Below are 20,598 nucleotides of genomic sequence, written 5' to 3' on the forward strand. Positions count from 1 at the left end.
GTCAACAGAAGTACACAGGATTATTTTCTTTTAAGTATTTTCATGAGGCTGTTGCTCACCACACATGCCAGCATTGTCAATTCATATGTTCATGATGCCTGTGCCGAATAAAAATATTGCCACTATAAGGAGACATGGTGATGCTGTCTCTGCCAATCTATGCCCTGACTGCCACTATAAGAACAAATATAATGATGCCTGTGTCCAAAAAAACATGTATTGTCTCTGTAAGAAAACATGATGATACTGGCTGTGCCAATTTATGCCAGTATTGTCAGTGTGAAAATACAGGTTTACAGTGCCAAATAAAGACACTATTGCCACATTAAGAACACACTCATGTGGGCTGTACAGTAATGCTGTATTGCTGCTGTAAGGAGATTGTTCTGTATTACCACTGTAAGAAGACCCCCTTATTGGCTGTGCCAATGAATACCAGTATTGCCAATGTAACACGTTTGCTGTGCCCAAAAATAAAAAAACAATATTGTCACGTTAAAAACCTACTCATGTTGACCATGCCCAATAATGCAATATTACCACTGTGGAAAGACTTTTATGCTGGTTGTGTCAATGTATTAAATCTACATTTTCAATTGTGTAAGGGGGCTACTGTTTTCCAGATAGGTTACAGTATATAGGAATGTGACTGATTTTGGTGTCCTTCTGGCTCGTGAATTTTAATGCAGGATTATTTGTGTTTCAACAGTCTATAAATGTGCATACTGGTTGCTTTGTTTACCTTTTCATGAATTGGTTTGTATGCACTCTACTGGCAAGGATCTTTGTTGTGTATGTGTTTTGAAGGGTCCAGTGTTATCCATGTCAATATAATACGATCCCTTAGTTGATATGTGCCAATGTATGTTTGGATGTGCCTATTAATACAAGTATTGCCAAAGTAACTATACACATGTTCACTGAGTCCACAAAAAGCCAGTATTGCAGCTGTATGAACACAATAAGTAATGCTGGATGTGCTAAATAATGCCATATTTCAACGGTAAGAAGGCATTTTCATGCTGACTGTGCAATATCTGGCAGTATTGCCACTGTAAGAGCAAACATGTACCTAATGATGCTGTATTTCTGTGTAAGAAGACATTTGCATGTTGGCAAGAGAAGGCTCATCAATAATGTTCATCAGGGGTAACAAACCGCCACACAATGTGGAGAAGCCAAGCCTGCCCACTGAAAACACTGATCACTGCAACAAGTGGCTGAGGGAGCACTCCTGGGCTGGCTTTAACTGTCAAAGGGAAACGTTGATAGTTTTCAGTACTGTAGTGCACATGCCCAATGGCCCATGCAAGGCCGGGGTGTTCTGCTTTTCCAGTCTTATATGGACCATTATAGATGCAGGCTGGGTTACTGTGGTCCTGAATGTGCATAGGAGGATGCTTTTCCACCCACCCACACATTCAGAGGGGCTTGGGTTGTGGAGCTGGAATCGTTCAGCTCCCTCCACCAGCCCTTGCACAGGAACCTGTGAAGCTCTCCCTGGTTCCTACCTTTGCTGCATGAGAGCTGGAGAGCCATCATGGGAGCCTGATGCAGAGTGGATTCTGGACCGAGGCTCAGGTAAGGAAAATAATGTATGTATGTTTGGGTACAAGTGTGCAAGATGGTGTATATTATATGGATCTGCAGGTGAAAGCGAATGTGCGTGCGTGTGTGTGTGTGTGTGTGTGTACGTGTGTGTGTGCATGAACATGTATGACTGTGCTTGCATATATGCCAGTGAGCGGGCATCTGATTTGGGCAAGTAAGGCTTTACATTTGTGCAGATGCAAGCAGTCTGGACATGTGGCATGACATGTTTTACTGATATCAAGGTTAAAGCTAACATGAGTGTTATTTTGTGGCTAGAATGGTCACCAGTGGTCAACATACTAAGGTTTTTGCATTGTTTTCCTTCATGAACATATCAAATTTTAGAGCATCTCAATTATTTCCTCTGGGAGTGAAAGGTTTGATTCTCTTGGATTTTCCTTGGTGTCCTCCATTGGTGCAAATCGTTCATCTAAATTGAGTGATTTCTAGCTTCACTTGCTGGCAGCAGCTTGCCTTTTGTGATGTTGGAGCATACCTGTCAATAATGTTCCATGATATGGTCACATCACAGAACATGAAAGGGAGGGGCTGTATCATCAGACCTTATTTCCAGAAAGTTGCATCCAGTTTATGCCCGACAGAATGGATTAGCCTCGTGACTATCTGTTTTAGGCAAAAGCTCAGCAAATGGGAGATTAGAGGTTTGTCTGAAGTTTCATTTTTTTCTTTGAACCAGATATTGACATTTCTAAAAATGAATGGGTTCTGGCGTTCCATCACATCGTTAGGTTTGGCATCTGTAAAGTGTTTTGAAAAGGTGAGATCATAGGAGAGAGTTCTGTAGATGGGCAAAAACTAAAGATTGGTTTGATGGCTTAAGTTACGGTGGATGAGGAGTGTTGCAGTCTGGGATGTTTATAGGCTGTGCTATTGAGTTTCTGAGGTGTTCCTTCTATGCATTGTGACCCCCTGGGCTCCTTTGCCTACTTGGTTGGCTTAGGGGAGTTTGACATAGTTATGGATGGTTTCGTGAGCTGTCACATTGTAGTCATCTGAAAGCCGTATTTCTGTCATGAATAGAATGATAGTGTCTCCTTTGCTGAGGATTTTGTGAATCTCCATTCTGTGATGAAACAGAGCGCAGGCATTGATCAGGTCACAAAAGAGCTTATTTTCTGCTCTGGGTCCCATTTTGAGCCTGGTTGTGGCCTTGTGTTGGTCATGCCTACTAGGTTTTTCTATCCTCTGTGCTAGGTTTGTATCAGTGGGCCAGATGCTGTGGGTGGCTGTTTCCTTAGGACAGATGGTTCATTAAATAGCTGTAGTAGATTATGTGCTTGGTCACTATGTTCATTTGTCTCAAAGTTGCTTACAGAAACCTGCCCTGTTGATAATTGAGCTTGGTAGTACTTTGTGTTGAAGGGATTGTTTTGTTTCAGAGTTTCTGTTAGTGCTATGTGGGTGGTGGGGGTGATTGTCCCTTCTATAGGCAATGTGGGCATTCAGGGAGTAGCACTTGCATGCATCGTTCTCAATTGCATGTGAGCCTTTTGCGAGATCCTCCTGGTCTTCCTAGAACAGTCCTTTTCCTATCTGATCTCACTTGGATTTCTTTGTACTGTAGGTTGGGTGTCTCAGTAGGTTACGTGTTAGAGCAAGATGTAGAAAGTATTTGGTCTCAGTTGAGGTCTGTCTCTCGCCCATAAGTTTCTTGTTGGGCACTGTTTGGTGTTGTGCAGGTGGGTGGATCCCTGGTTCATCAGACAACATTTTCTATATTGGAGTTGTAGGCCTTTGATCATTACCTTCTTGTCCTGCTGACATTAATCCCCTAAGGTGACTGACCTGTATAAATTGAACGCATGAGGTTTCAGTGAGTCAGTTGTGTGTTTGCAGTTGGATACTAATTATCCAAAAGGTATGAGGGTCATGAGTTGAGTGATGAAGGCAACTGAGATCGAGTACCTGATACATTTCAAGAGAGCGTTGTTAAGGTGGGTCCGTAGGGTAGGATTCTCAGGGACAGGATCAGCAATACAGGAACCAATTGTTTTGGGATGGTGAAGGACTGATTTTAGAATGTGAGCCAATAATGGTTAACTTAGGAGTGAATTGTGCACTGGTCATCCAGGTTGGGCACTTAGGAACAAACACCTGAATAACTTGGACATAAAGCAATGTATGACAGTCATGGAAAACTGTTGATATAGTGGAAATAGTGAACATCTGTAAAACTAAGGAATCATACTTAATGTATCATTTTGAGTGCTTGTAGTACAGGAAATTATGAGATTAGTTTAGGGCAGCATTAGAAGTGGCTGTGCATGTGGTGAAGTCCCCTGCCTGATTATGGGGGACATCTAGTCGGGTGAACAAGGGCTCCAGATACTGCTCCAAATTAGAGATTAATAGGTTCTAGTGTGGTATCCAAAGGATTCCCTGGACAACCTTATTTATTCTGCTCCCTAATACAAGGTCCGTAATACGGAAAGAAATAAGGGTGCCGTCTTTTTAAGCAACCAAGCTTCTGCACTACAGCACAGGCATTTGGAAGTTAGGAGTGTTCTAACGTTTCCTCTACCCTTGAATTCAGTGCCTTCATTATGCAGGGAACAGTAACAGATTCCAACACAATCGCTAGGAATTTAAACTTGGAAAGCTCAACAATGTGTGTAGCAAATATATCCTGTCCCTCGCCTAGAGACATCAGTGGCTCCCACAAACCTCAAAAATACAGTATCTGGTCTGCGGCCTGCACCAACCTCCAAGACCTGTTGGGAAGAGCTGTGCGACTTGGTCCACAAGCCTAATTAATCAATTTAGACCTAGAGAGCTGGTCTGCATGGCTCAGTCCGCAAGCCAGCACAACGTTCAGGAAAAGGCTTTCCCTTGTCAGTGTTGACTAGCTCGTGAACTCACTGACTTGAATGGCACAGTGCCCATTTCCCAGCAGCTCGAGCCAGAACAGCTTGCACTGGGACACTGCTGGTGCTTTAGACATACATTTGTTGTATTCACCAACAGTGGGATCTCCCACAGTGGATATACTTGCTTTTCCTGGGGTCTTTGGTATGTACACAGGAAAGAAACTGGGCACCCACAGGGGGGAAAAAACCATTCAAACTGGAGAATAAACTATATCCCATCTTGTCCCCACCTCCTCGCTCACACAGATGAACACATTCAGCATAACCAATCGCAGTCCTTCACACACATGTTCTCACAGGTGCAGACCCTTACAGAGAGCTCTGCCTTAAGGAACTGGTTATAGGGCTTAACAAGTGCAGGCTCTTAATCTGACAGTGAGGGTGTGTGGAAACGGAGATACTGTGGAAGTGGTTGGAAAAAAGGAGTCTAGAAGGAGAGAAGAGCAAGGAGCCTGAAGAGGAAAAGGTTGTGACAAAGGAGAACCTTGGGGAGGAGGTGGTGGCATGAGAAGATGTGGAGAAGAGTGAACTGTAGGCGGAAGAGGTTGGAGAAGATAAAGAGGGTGAATATCTGGAGGAGGCTGGTGAACAGCAAGTGGTGGTGACAGGACATGGTAGAAAACATTAGGAAGGAGGTAGTGGATATCAGAAGAATGCGGGAGATGGAATTAAGGAAACGGGAATGGGGTGGTATAGGTTAAAGAAATTGGGCCTCATTACAAGGTTGGCGGTCCGTAACAACGATGCCGGTAAGGGAATACCGGCATCGTTTACCAGACCGGACAATTACAACCCTTTAGGGAGTAGTTACCGGCTCTGGCACTGCCCCTCCGTGAGCGGCATCCCTGATGCTGGCAGGAGCCTTGACAGACGCCTGCCGTACCCTCGACACCGGCATGCCGCAGAGCAGTGCACATTCCGAAGTGGACGGACATGCAAATACCGGCATGGACATACCGGTAATAAGGCCATAAATGCTGCCTTAAATACCGGCATCGTGGGACTGGTGTTAACAGGGATCAGGTGAGCAGAAACTAACCACAGGAGCACAAAATCAGCACAGGTGGACACCATTGAAACCCAGGCACAGCATAAAGGCAGCACACCCACACACCACACCCCTCCCAAAGGAAAAATGCTACCACTAGCACTGCTGCAGCAGGAGTACATGCAGGAACAGCTACGCTGAGGGGCAGTGGGGCAGGCCATGCAACAGATGCGCAGGAGAAGACGGATGGCGAGAAGGGCACAGCACATGCCCAATGTGCAGGCCATTGTGCCCCGCAGGCAGCCAACAATACCCCGGCAACGTGTGAGCCCACTTACCCTAACCCCAGCACAAATCCACACCCTCTACCGGCTGGACAGGGGCACCATCACGGCAATAGTGGACCTCATACACGATGACCTCGTGAGTGTCATCAACATACGCACAGCCATCCCCCCTTGCTGAAGGTAGTGTGTGCGCTCCACTTTTTGGTGACAGGAAGCTATGAGCATACAGTGGGCCAACTGCTCGGGATATCACAACCCTGCTTCTCCCGTGTGCTGATGCAGGTACTGCAGGTACTACAGGCACTCCTCAAACATGTACGTGACCACATCAGCATGCCACGGACAGCAGCAGAGGTAAATGATATAAAAGTTGCATTCCATGAGATAGCAGGCATTCCGAACGTAATTGGTGTGATAGACTGCACACATGCGGAGATAGTGGTGCGGCATGCCGCTGAGGCTGTATACCGTAACAGGAAGCATTACCATTCTCTAAACATCTAGATGGTGTGTGATGCCAACCAAATAATAATACACTGCTGTGCCAGGAACTGAGGCTCCACACGACGCAATGGTCCTGCGGAACTCAACGCTGCCCCGCTACATGGAACAACATGCTGGACCCCATACCTGGCTGTTGGGTGAGCCTGACCACAGTGCCACAAGCATTGACGAGGGGGGGGTATGTTGCCAGGGCTGGGGACCTGCCTGCTGGGTGGGCCATGTGGGGTAATGATTTGGGGGTGTATGTTGCCAGTGCCGGGGTCCTGCCTGCTGGGTGGGCCATGTTGGGCATGTCTACATATCTCATCATTGCACCATCCTGGGGTACAGGTGCACACTGCACGATTGGAAACCCACTGCATCCTGGCAGGACAAAATCGTTACAACCATGTTGGTCAATAGATGCAAAACATCACAGCTACCCTTTCTCATGCCAACATGCAGGTGATGCTGGGTATCCACTGATGAGCTAGCTGCTGACCCCAATCAGGCGTCCACGTAACCGACATGAAGAGGCATACAATCGAACCCATACAAAGACTCGCGTGACAATAGAACAGACATTTGGACTACTGAATTGTCGTTTCCGCTGCTTAAGCAGGTCTGGGGGTGCTCTCATCTATGGTCATGAGAGGGTGGGCCATATTGTGATGGTCTGTGCAATGTTGCACAACATGTGCATCCGTTGCAATGTACCCTTGCCCCCGGACATGGACATGATGCCACAGGAAGATGATGGTGATGATGAGGATGCTGGGATCCCTCAACATCACCATGGCCATGATGGACAGGCTACACGACAAGCATTGGTTGCAAGTTATTTCTGATGAATTCATCACACATGGGAATGGAGGTGGTCACACTGGGTGATATGCACTGTGTAACATTAAATACTTAAACACAACAGAAAAAAATGGCCAGACAACTGTATTTTTTGCCTACGCAAGTGTATTAATGAAAAGTGAACTATGTACATCAAGAAACGGGTTGAACATGCACATCTGTCTAATTGTGACCTGGTGAACTACCAACACCAAAAGGACCTCTAAATATTCCCCAACACACCCTTTCCCTGTGTAACACATTTTTACCCATACACATACTACACCACAAAGTCCAACTCACAAACAAACATTGCCCCAACATCCCTTCCCCAACTGATTCTCCCCACCACCCACTGTAGACCAAGGCCTACTTCCGCCCCCTCTTTTCTGCAGGTGGATGGGCCCCCATCCGACGTGTCAGCCTAAGTGAGCGCCGCACGGGGCTCCCTTGTGTGGATGTGCTATGTGTGGCACTGGCAGAATCAACCAAAGGCGTAATGATGTGCCTTTGTTCTGCGATGGCAGTCACAAGGAGGTTAATTGATTGGGCCATGGAGGACATGACCTCGTTGCCCTCACGCACCCTCTTAGCCAGTTGATGAACCGCCTCAGTTGCCCGCCCTAGCATCCGTGATGTGTTCCTGATGCTGTCCGGCATGGTCTGCCTCGTTTGTTCTGTCACGGTGATGTATCGCTCTAGTAGGGCATGTGTCTCCTCCTGACGCTGCTCGGTGCAGGAGTGGCGGGCCTCAATTTCGCAGATGTGCCATATTCTGGCAAGGGGCACGGGTGGTGGGCTGCAGGTGCCAGGTGTGGTGAATACAGGGTCCGGTTCATGATGGTCATTTGCATCATCTGCATGAGCAGTGGCCTCTGCGGTGCCACGTGGAGGTGTTGCATGCCCTGTGCTCCGCCTGTCTGGAGTATGTGTGGGTGTACCTGATTCCTCCACCTCAGGCATGCTACGTATCAGCGATAGAGGGTCGGGGGGCATGCTTAGTGATGGTGATTGCGGCAGATCCGCAATGTCCATTTGCGGTGATGCCGCTTCAGCTTCTTCTGTCGCTTGCCCCATGCATGGTGTACTGGCCCGGCATGGCAGGTCTGCAACAGTATTATAGCCGTGCTGCTGCTGGCACTTGCCTGCAGATGTTGTGGCTTTCTTCTTGAGGCTGGCAGGTGTGCGGGGTTGGCCTGGGGTACGTGAAGTGGAGGCCGCGGACCCATGTCTGCTGTCGCTGTGTCCAGGTTCCTGGATGCTGGGGGTCTTCTTCTGTGTGTTGCGCTGTGCAGTGGTGGTTGGTGTAGTGGCAAGCTCACCCTTGCTGTCTGATGTGGTGCCTGTGGGCGACAATGCAGGGGTACATTATTTTTGTGTCATCAGCCATGTGACGGCCATTGCACTATGTCCAGTTTTCTGGCATGTGCATCTTCATGCTCATGGTGGGGCCCCTATCCTGTGGCACAAGTGTTGGGGGGGAGCAGAGTTGGTGCATCCCGATGTGTGTGCACGTTGTGGGATGTGCAGGTCGGTTGGGTAGCAGTTGGGTTTCGCGATGGATGTCATGTATATGCTGCCCTGGATTTTGGACGTGTGTGGTCTTCCTGTGAGGGGGAAGTGGTATGCTTGTTTAGGTGTGGTCATTGGTGTGTTGTCAGCTGGAAGGGACAAGCGGGGGCCTTTATGGATGGTGGCAATGGTACATGGTTCTTGCACTGGGGTTGATTGTTCCATGCACAGGGGACATGTGGGACTCTTTGTGTGTTGATGCATGCTGCCGGTGTTTCTGTCTGCATTGCACGGGACATGTGGTGTGTGCCTTTGTTGATTGTTGCCATTCTTCATGGTAGGAATTGGAATCTGTTGGAGGGTCAGATCGGTGTGTTGCAGGGTGCCAGGTGTCTGGGGACAGTCATGCATGAGGCACTATTGGCCATGAGGGGACAAATGGAGTACATGGAATGTTAGTTATGGTCACTCACCTGCTTCTCCAGAGGTTGTGGCACCATGCTCTGCATCTCCCACACCCTCTATGCTGTCCATGTTCATGATGGAGGCACATTTTTCTTCCCATTTGTGCAGTTTAATTGGTGAACATCGTCCGTCTGCGGTGGCCTGCGGCTGGCTGCGCTCTGCTGACAATAGGTTGCGCACTCTGAGGCGAAGGTCATCCCATTGTTTCCGACAGTCCCTCACAGTCCTCAGGATCGTGCCCACTGCTGAGACTTTGTTGGCCACTTCAGTCCATATTTCTTTTTTGCACAGCAGTGCAGGCCTGCGCATGTCCCCTCCAAAGACTTCCTCTGCATTTTGACAAGGGTGTTGGCGAGCATGTTTAGTTCAAGCTCACTGAACCTTGGTTTGCGCCGTCGGATGTTTCCACGTGCTACAGACATGTTCCTTAGTGCTCCTTCACTAGACAACTCCTGTGTGTGGAGGATTGCAATGGATTGTGTATTTAAAGATGACCGCCGGTGAGTTTCCCGTTTTGGCATGATGATGATACTTTCGGTTCCGCTGTTGACGGTACAACCCGTTGTTTACAGGTTGTTGATGCCGGTGTTGTTGTTAACAGCATCGATGGTGCCGTTAAGTGGGTTTCTGGCAGCTTTACCGGTATACCGATTCTACCGGTGCCGGCATGCCGATTTGTGCGGCATCGCATGCTCAGAATGAGCCGTTGTTTCCACGCACAGAGCATGCCGGTATCGGTGACTACGGCATACCAGTAATTTTTGATTTTTTACCGGCAATCTGGTAATGAGGCCCATTGAGTTTGTAGGTGAAAAGGAGGAAGTGTTTGACGGACATCAAGAGGAAGTGGTAGAGGATACTCAGGAGGAGTTTGGAAAATAACAAGAGGAGCAAGGAGATGCACATCACCGGATGACTTGTTGAACCAAAGTGAGGGGTTGGAGAAAGGCATAGTTTTAAGGAGTCGGATCCATGGTTGGAGGAGACACACAAGCAAGTTGCAGCATTAATGAGGTCTAGAACCAAGGCAGAGAGGTGTCTAAGAAGGCAGACTCTGAGCCTCTGGACAAATAGGCTCAGATGGAGTGATACAAAACTCATCCTTCTATGTCTCCTACTGTCAAACACACCCCAGAGCAGAAGCAGCAAAAGCAACAGCGAGATCCGCCCCCTCCTTGCCCTAACCCCGTTCCTGTCTCGACGTTCGCTTCCTCTCTGCCTCTCCCTGTGCCATGGATGGGAGAACAGTATGTACTATTTGAGGGCGACCCTCATGGGAGTCTGTGTCCCCTAAGGGGAAGTCTCCCCCGGAGTCTGGCAGAGTCTGAGGAGTGGAAGGAGTGAGTCTGCTTTCCTGCTGCTGTTGCTACTGCGTTAGTAGCTCTACTGTGTCTAGACTTCCTGGGAGTGTCCAAAACATCAAAACCTGCTCTCCCCCAAACTGTACCCGTTGAAGGTTGTACAAAGATGGGAGGGACGTCCCTATTGGAAACGCCTGCCGTAATGTGTTTGACCGCGACCCCGACGGCGGGCTGTGGAGCCCGGGTCGAGAAATCACCTAACAATCCTACGATTGCTGTCTCCCAGCCTGGAACGATTGTCCCCCTGCGAGAGCTGGTATGGCGCACGCTGAACAAGTGCGAGCCAATACTTGTAAACAACGCCTGTTTGGGGGAGCTTTCCGATTGTGCAGATGCGGCCCACGACAAAGTTACAACAACAAGTCGCCCCAATGGAGGCATGAGCAAGAGTGGCGAGACTAGATTTTACAGTACCCTCGAGAAACTGGGTCCCTCCCCGTTGCATAATCTGGAAGCAGCAACAGCACCTGATAACGAAATCAATGTATTTTTCCCTACATCTGACGACATGAAGGTAGGTGGTCTGCTGGCTCACGATCTGTCGCGACCACAGCACAGTCATCCCCAGCAGTTGATGTAAACGATTTGTATCATCATGGAAATCGACGAAATTCACTGGACATTGTTAATAAACTTCTTACAGACCTGACTCAGCTAAACAAAAAAAGAACGCATAAATCAATAAATAACACTCTACTCGAGGAATTGGGCACACCTATTGAGCCCCCTATCACTGTCAACCTCTCTTGTTCCAAAAAACAAACTAGCCAAACTACTCGCACAAGGAGTCTCTCCAAACGAAGGAGAGCTGATTCGAGTATTTCACCAAATATTAGATGCTCCCAGATGAAGAAACTCAAAATGTCAAATAACATGTCTAAAACCAACTCCGACGGTTCAAATGATGACCTGCCCCTAAATGGAGAGGTGCCAGGCGCTTATTGCTCATCAGTTGATTCCTCATCAGACTTGTCTTCTTCTAATTCCTCTTTAATGGAACGCCCGTTTCCAAAAATTAGACGGCTGCCATATCGTCGAAGGCGCCGGGCGCGACAAGAATTGGCTGAGGATAAGGCAGTTGGCCATGAGCAAAACACGAAAGACCTTCAAGCTAACATAATGTCATCGATGACACTGGCAATTGCCCCTTTTTTGAATATGTATGAACATTTGAATGACAACACGAAAGACCTCTTTAGTCTGGTTGCCTCAATGAACTTTAAGCTAGCGAATATTGAAAATGCACACAGCTCTTATAAAGAGTCATTGCGTGATGCCCAAAAGAGGACCGAGTTGGCCCTGGACTCTTTAGCTGAATGTACTAAAAACGCCAATCTGGACAAGAAACTCCTGGCAGAGGTGGCGAAAGAAGTCTTAAACCTTTTTCAAAAAAGAAACGAAACACAACTTGTGGTGAAACAAAACCTTGAAAGGTGTACTGCCGGAGCCCCAACTGACTGTGAGACTTCCTCGAGCAGCTGTATGCGTCCAATTTTAACCAAAAATGCTTCAGACAACTTGGGCGCCTTAATTACAAACACTGTACCAATTGATGCCTTACGACAAGGAGTTGCCCCTGCTATTGAAACTACATCTGAATCAAGTGTGCGGCTCCCTGAGGGCGAACTACCGGATGTTATTTTCGACAAGGAAGTGTGTGCTAGTGCACCTTCACAAGTACTCCTCATACATTCTAAAGAGAAGGTACTGCCTATGCAGTTTGTCGACATCCTTACTGCAAGCCAATCCCCAGGAAACTTGGCTCTCCTAGATCCCCAAATGGCTTCCACTTCCAATCTGGGAATTGTTTCAACCTGTTGGCGAGGATGCAACACTGGTACTCACTGATGTCCATGTTAACGCCTCGGAGCTCTATGATATATTCAAGAAGCCTACGAACACGCAAGGATTACTCACGGACAAAAATAAATCAAGGGGTATCTGTGAAAAAAAACTGAAAAACTAACCTATTAAAAAAACAAAACAAGGGAATGACTCACGCAAGTTCTTAAGAAATATTAAAACCGTCAACGTGACGGTAAATAGAATTATTGTAAAAGAAAAAAGTAGTGAAACAAAAGCCTGCCTAAAAGATGTAACAACTGCACCGGATGAGGCCTCAGAGTCGGCCTCAGGTATCAGTATTGTATCCGAAGATCTATTGAATTTTTCAATCTATAAGGAAGTCGACGATCAGGAACTGAGCGAGCATGATGCTGTGGCACCGGTTGACTGTGAACCAGCGCCTATTATGCCAAGATGTGTTATGGTAGAACAACCAAAAGAGGTGTGTGTGACAAACATGGACCCAAAACTTTCTCAATCTTCTGACTTGCCTGCCATGACGGAATCTGCAGTGAAAGTACAGATGGCCTCTGAAATGCCTGGAAAAGAAACTCCATGTGAAGAAAAAAGCTCAATTCAATGCAAGAAAGTACCAAGAAGCTGCCAAGTCTTGCAACAATCTACCTCTCTTCAAGCTGGTCCTTTAAAATGCATGTCCACTTTCATGACATTGAACGAGAAACGTATGAAATTGGCGGCCCTGTCACTAAATACAGATGGCCTACGGAGAGCATTAGAGACTCAAAAGAAGGTTGCTAGTCACAATGAGCTCCAACCCGCGATCTCTTTAAAACCCTATGCGCAGAAGAATGCGCAACCCGAGCGCTTATTTGGCGTGCCGCAGCTTCACAGTTCTGATGCCTCTACAAAACATAAGCCAAACACGACAGAAAACAGCAAGAACCCCTCTCAATCCGCAAAGGCTAAACAAGCCAAAAGCATTGTACCGAAATCACAGGCCTTGCACCAAGTGCTCTTGGAGCGCATAGATTCTTCGGATGATTTAATCTTAAACCGTCATAACGTCTTATGGCTGTGCCATCTCGTGTCAAGCCTCAGAGCAATTGAATCTGGAGACCTGAAAATCGTTGAATTCTTTAACGAAAACAAAAAAGATGCGGTCATACTTCATCTACAATCCAAACTCATAGTAGACATTCTATTGGAAGCAGGACCAGTGCTAATGTCTCTAGGGTTTGACATATCTGCAGTAGTAAATCACCCTGTGCCTGGACCTTTGGAAAACGACCCTCGTAGTGTGCCTGTTAGCAGAGCTAGCCAATTAGATGCTCATTTTAAAACCGCTGTCCAGCCTTAAACAGCGCAATTACAAATGTGCGTCCCACAACCTGATTCGATGGACAAAATACCAATGAATGACCTCATAAGGATAACAACTCAAGGGGCTGTAAGTGTACCAACTACAGGTGGTGAGATAGAAGAAGTTGCCAACTTAGCCGCTAAAGTCAACGATTGGTCTTGGCTTGCCGGCTCCTTAAACAGCAAAGTGGACAAGTAATGCCCAAGGCGAACGTCAAAACTGCACAATGGGATCTTGGAATACAAGAGGTTTTACGCATCTGTTTACCACTCCTTGGGCCCTTGATCTGGATCTCATCTGTTTGCAGGAAACATGGCTCAATGAAACTCCCATCCTTGAAGGCTTTGAAATTGCGCTCAATCCGGCCATCAAACAGCCCAAGGGTAGACCTATGGCTGGGCTTTTAGTGGCGGCAAAGAGAGCGTCTGGTCTCAAGATTGACAAATCTTTCAATCCATCTCCATTTATTCAACTAGTGGTGATTAGTTCCTCAACAGGAAGAAACGCTCATGTACCTAAACTACATATCATAAATCTATACTGGAACCACTTGGTTGCTGGTTCAGAGACCTTCATTGACCAAGTTACAACCACAATTGATGACCTAAAAGAAAAGGAGAACTCGATCGATCTAATCATCTGCGGAGATCTTAACATCGACTGCATCACACTACTAAATCTACCCGGTGGCAAAAAGACATCCAACACTCGCCAAGAGAAGATAACAAATCAATGGTGCACGGAAATGGATCTACGTGGGCTAACTATGTTAAATGGTCAAACAGCAGGCGATATCTTTGCCCAACCGACCTGGAGAAGATGTGAACAGAGCTCGACTCTCGACTACATATTTGCCTGGAGATCACCAAAATGACCCATAGTGATCATGATATTGTGACCCTAAGTTTTAATAACACTATTCAGTGCAACAACAGGATGTGGCCGCATGCAGTGAGAACTGGAGCGTGTAGAATCAGGCTATATCTCGAAACTGAGGAGCTAACTCACATCACCTCTGAATTTAAAAAAAACTCTTGACACTTGAATATTTCCACCTGTTGTCGCAATTTGAGGAACGAAAGAACAAATTAAAACATGTTGACTTTTCACCTAAACACAGATTCGACCTTGAAATTCTCTAACGGAAAAGAGAATTACGTCGTGACCTTTGAAATGCACAAAGACAAAACCACGTCAATGTTAACAATGAAAAAACAACAATAAGACAAGCATATAAGAACTGGCTTAAGTCTCACAAGGCCATTATGTTACAAAATGATGCTGAGCTTATGCTGTCCAAAATGGCGAATAAAAATTGTACAGAATACTGGAGACTAATAAACACCAATTTAGCTCCACAACATGCTCTCCAAGCAAACCTAGTCTCAGAAGCAGAGTGGACGTCCTTCTACACTGATCTTTTTTGCAAGGATTTGACAACTACAAAATGGGCTGCTCCGACTCTTACTCACTGGGAGATTGTGTTCCCTAGAGAAGACATCTTGCAAGTAATTAAGAATGTGCACGATTCCAGAGCCCCGGGCCCAAACGGCCTGACCAATTTCTCCATTAACGACATCCGGACGAATGGTCAGACTTCTGTACAATCTTGTTCCACAGGATCGTCAAATGTTGCAGTACACCAAGATCATGGAAGTCTGCCATGATTGTCCCAATTTTCAAAAAGGGCGACAGACGCAATCCCAAAAACTATAGACCTATTGCGCTATTGGACGTGTTGGGAAAAATCTATGCCACCCTCCTGCAACTGAAACTACTAAAGTGGTCTATCGTCTCCAATCGGGTTGATCCAAGACAAGCAGGGTTTGTCAAGGGGGTGGGTTGTGGAGTGAACCTTTTGCTGATAAACTTGCTGAAGATGGAAGCACATCGATCTACCTCTAAAGTTTATCTGGCCCTAATAGATCTATCCCACGCATAGCATAAACAGAGACTTGCTTTGGGAAAAACTGAGCGCGTGGAATTGCCCACCCAGCTTGCTGGCTGCTATTCGCGAGCTACATACAAACACCTCAATTAAAATCAGTTTAGATCTAAAAGGTTCACTATCAGCCCCTATAAACACATATAGAGGGGTTAAACAAGGGTGCCCTTTAGCAGCCATCATTTTCAACTTGTTCATATCGGACATCAAGGAGATCTTTAATGACCTCGCCACCTTCCCACCGAAAATCAACGGTACGCACATCGACTATCGCGTTTACGCAGATGATATTATCCTTATGGATTCTACACCAATAGGTCTCCAGCGTTAACTTACTACTCTTGAAAAGTATTTATTAGCAAATGTTCTGCTAATAAATAAACCAAAATGCGAGATCTTGGTCCTTGAAAAACAACAGGGCACCAATGGGAAAGTGAAAAAAAATCACCTGGTACCTTGACAAAGAACCGATAAAGTTTGTGAAGAACACCACATATCTAGGTATGAAAATCAATGCGAGCAGAAATGATGCACCCTGGGTCGAGGCAACTAAAAATAAATGTCGCCAGTTGGCTTGTCAGGCTTCCTTGATTAACAGAAAATTCAGCAAATTTTCCTTGAAACCAACTGTCACCTTTTTTCAACAAAAAGTGGTGCCTGCACTTATATATGGCGCAGAAAATGCCTTTGGATGTGGACATGAGTTGTGGAACTCATTGGAAAATATCTTCTGGTCCAAAGTGTTAGGCCTACCAAAGGGGACCTCCACGGCCTACATAAGATTCGAACTCGGCTACATCTCGATCCAAGCACGAGTTGCCTGGAATCTAGTAAGTTTGTTCAGGAAAACGAAGCAAAAAGATCTGCTGCCTCAAATTCGTAAACTACAGACATTGGAAAAAGAAAAATCTGAAATAATTTTATTCCAATGGAACAGACTATGTCTTGAGGTGTTAGAAATGTACATTTCGATAAAGATCCCCATGGACAACCCAGATCAGGCTAAGAAGAAGATGTGGAGATTGGACTGGATCAACACATGCACTGCAAGAAATGAATCTAAAACAATGAAGGATGTCCACGGAGAAAACCGAGTATGTGGGCAGTTGCAACATTATCTAAACTGTTTCCCAGACCAACATACCAGAGCCTTGTATATGCATTTTAGGCTCAACATACTGGCAACTAAGGAACGTTTAAGTATTTGCTCACAGCATGCTGACTTGGACTTAAAGTGCTGCTTTTGTCACACTGATAACGAGACCCTAAAACATTTGACAATGTCATGCTCTGGGTTTGTTCACCAAAGAACAAACATTTTTGGTCCAATAACTCGCAAATACCAAACCTTGACGGCTGAAGATTGGTGGAGAGTACTATTTGACGGCTCTAACCGACCTGCCCTATACGTTCTAGTGGCGTTTCTTCGTGTTCTAAAGGACGGTTTAGACACTGTGATCATAAATCCGAAGCCTAGTCATAGTTAAAGTCCAATGTGGATTAATCCTTGCATGTCGGATCTGAAATCTGTGCACTAAACTGGAGAATGAACTGATCAGATGATGAAGAAATGGAATTTGTGGAACATGTATATATGTTGTCTTGTTTGTGTTTTCTTTTTAAAGGTTTGTACAAACCAATAAAAATTAAAAACAATGTAAAAAAAACATCCTTGATCATTGGTCTCCAAAACAGGCTATGCAAGTGGTGGATTTGGAAGTGTAGGTAGTAAGACTAACCCTCCTTTGTTCCAGGTCTCCTCAAGCACCATTTGGGAAAGGAGGGGTACAGGACAAAAAGAAGCTGAGCAGAGAGAGCGAGCGAGAGAGAGAAAAAGAGAAAAAAAGAAAAAAAATTACAGGGGTGCAGCTGAAGGTTGAATAATTACTTTTCAGACCTCGTTGGAGTGGCACAAAAGTCACCAGAAGATTTGTGATCTCATAGGCAGGCGACACAGGTGAATTGGATGCATGGGTGGATGGAAATATAAACAGCCTCCTTCCAGATCTCGTGTTTCTCTGAGTGCAACGATTGAGTGGGGGGAGGGCAGGACACAGGGATGTGAGAGGAAAATTGCAGGGGGAGATGAGGGAGAGTGCCAAAAGTATGCTAAAAGGCTAGAAAATAACTTTGCAGACAGGTAAGAAGAAGCACAAAACTCACCTGGAGGCCCTTGGTCTCGGGGAGGGGTGTGCAAGTGGGTGGAAAATAAAGAGCCTTTGGAAAAATTACTTGTATGTACGTACTGTCTGATGCAGATCATCAATGACTACTTCAATGTCACATATATTATATGCAAAATGCATTGTAATATTGGGTCATTGTTTAAATGCTTCTTGGATCTTCCACGTACAACTAAGCATAGGTTTTGCCTGAAAGAGTATTGACAAAGAAATCGGGAGTAACTTACTTCTGTTACACCCGATTAATGTGAGTGGCCCACTATTGGTGGACTAAACCGAAAAATGTGTACACCTGTGGGTGATAAATTGTAACATTTCAGTTTTTCAATTCTGCAAGGTAAATGTAAAAATGTTTCAGTGACCCTGTTAATATTTACCATTCAACAAAATACTGTTACAAAATGTAAGGGTTCTGGAGGAACAACAAACGGATCTGAAATAGATTTGTGATGCATTGTTCAAAAATAAAAATATTCACCAGTTTAAACTCATGAATGGTTAACTTGAATATAAGATCATTTAGAGAATCAATCAAAAGGGAATTTCCTAGAATATACAAAGTGGTGTTCTGACCATGCTCAGCCTTACTCCCCTTCAGACACAGGAAGAATCGTTTTGAAAAAAATGTGACACTTGTTTCGGCCACTTGACATTTTTAAACAGCTGCATCTCTTCTTACTCACAACATCACTACACACTAGAATCTCCAAGTGTAAATTAAGTAGGTTCACAAAACTTTCTAATGCAGCAATGACCTTTTACAAATACACCTTGTTATGCTTTTATGGGTGTGTACTGATTCCCCATTCTCACACCCCCAAAACTCCCAGACACGAGCACTGGGATCCACCACTTTTGTCCACTGGCACTCCACGTATGCGTAACAAACCTCAATGCATACTCCAGCTCCACATGCACACATTTTTGTAAATAGTATAAGGAAGGCATGGTATCAAGGTAAGACAGACACAAGTGACCACAGTTCTAGAGTGTTTATTGAACTTCAACAAGGGTGTGATAAACGCCTATATAATCCTAAATCTACAGATTTAAGCTATATATATAGCAAGCTATACCATCAAATAATAATAATGCAGTCCTAGTGGAGTCTCGTAAAAATAAAAGGGCCTATACTAAAAAACCTATTGCCAAACCTTACAGCTAAATACAAATAGTGGGGGTGGGGGGGTGTTGTAATGTTCATGAAAAAGAAAGAAGTGTTCACCAAATGATAAGTCAGGATGTTACGGCCATTGGCCTTCCTTCCTCATGTTTTCACCATGGGACAAGGCGGTTCACTCGGGCATAGCACACTCTCAGACTTTTTCGGCATGAGGACGCAGTTGCATTACCAACATCAGGGCTGTCTGTGTCCAAGTGCCTTGAGTTATCAAAGTCTCTTGATTCAGAGGGAGGGCCTGATGTATCAAAACAAACAAACATTCAAGTCAGGTGATTCACTCTTCACCCTGGATCCCCCTCAGCCAGGCTCGGATCCCTTTTATTCCACAATCTTTACTTTGGATCCCCCTCTTCTCCAGTGCTTATAAAATATCTCTTCTCAGGTGACTCACGGTTCACCCCGGATCCCCTCAGCTAGGCTCAGGTCCTTCCTTTCCGCAATTAGTCTCCCTCAGCCGGGCTCGGACCAATTACAGTTCGTGTTAGCTATCGAAGACTTTCGAATATGCACAGGGTTTAGCTTGACTCTTCGTAGACCACCTTGATTTCACAATTCATAATTTTACCCTCTCAGTTGGATACCTAACCGAGACCTTCGAATGAGCACCCACGTGGTGCCGGGCCACTCTGTATATGGTATCCATCTAGGCTTCAAAAGTTTAGTTACTACTTGGATATTCAATTATATTTGCCTTGCTCATCACATACTCATCACACTCTGTTCTTTGCAGATTTCTTCATACAATGTTGCCACTTGCAACCTCGGTTCAAACACAGACCACTCTGCTATCAGTCTCCCTGACTCACCAGCTCTGCTGACTTTACTGGCGCTGCTTTGTTGTGGGAGCCAAAGATGGTACCACAGCTGCAATCGCTCCTCCCTGCCTTGGTCATCGATACGGGAGGGCCCCCGGTACCTTTGCCCCACAATGCACCTTTCTTCAGCTGTAATTGCGGGTCTTATGTTTCTTATTCTCAAGGGTTTGTGAAAGTAGCGGTTCTCGTATAAAAAGGTCAAGGGCACTTTCCTCCTTATAACCCTTTCTGGTCTTGCCGTCTTTCTCCTCATATTAAACTGCCATCTCGGAACTGCTGATTCCTCGTGTGTTTTGCCTTGCTAAGAGTGTGCTTTCGTGCTCCGCCTTTTATCCATGTGGGGAAGTGTGATGGAAGTCAGGTGTGTGTAATTATCAGTAATTGCCTGACCCTTGTATTGGGACATGTCATGTATACGGCTTGGTGTTAGTCCATTTTCTCTAACAATGAGCTGTCCGTGAGAAAGTGTTTGTGTCAGGAAAGGGGGGGAGAGTTGAGTTCCCAATTATCCTACCTGGTAGGATAGGGAAAAGGTTTTACAGGAAAGGGGATACCGCGTCTCACCATGCAGTGTCCCACTCCCCGAAGACCCTGCCCATCCAGGTGATCCTGCCGCACTGGTTCACCCCCAGGAACTGGATCCGAAAGCTATGGCCGTGTCCTGGCCACCTGGATAACAGATCCCTGGGGACTAGCGGGTGAGACACCTTCTGGTTTCTCACAATAGGCAGTGCATACTTTTGCAAATAAATATAGCTTATGCTGGCTTCAGTTACTACTTTTTCCACGGCCAGAAAAAGCTTTTGTCAGTGGCTCTATACTGTTTTGCTATTGTGTTCCTCATTTTATAAAGAAATATTTAGATTAATCGTTTCACCTGGCGAAT

General features: G+C 45.8%; 1 protein-coding gene across 1 annotated transcript in view; it reads left to right on the top strand.

Moving 5' to 3' along the window:
* LOC138504450 (transient receptor potential cation channel subfamily M member 7-like) overlaps nucleotides 1-20,598 on the top strand; it is a 1,624,316-nt gene that overhangs the window by 1,497,767 nt on the left and 105,951 nt on the right. The gene's annotated exons all lie outside the window — the stretch shown is intronic.

Source organism: Ambystoma mexicanum, chromosome 11, assembly GCF_040938575.1.
Source record: "Ambystoma mexicanum isolate Mex_15411 chromosome 11, UKY_AmexF1_1, whole genome shotgun sequence".
Taxonomy (NCBI): domain Eukaryota; kingdom Metazoa; phylum Chordata; class Amphibia; order Caudata; family Ambystomatidae; genus Ambystoma; species Ambystoma mexicanum.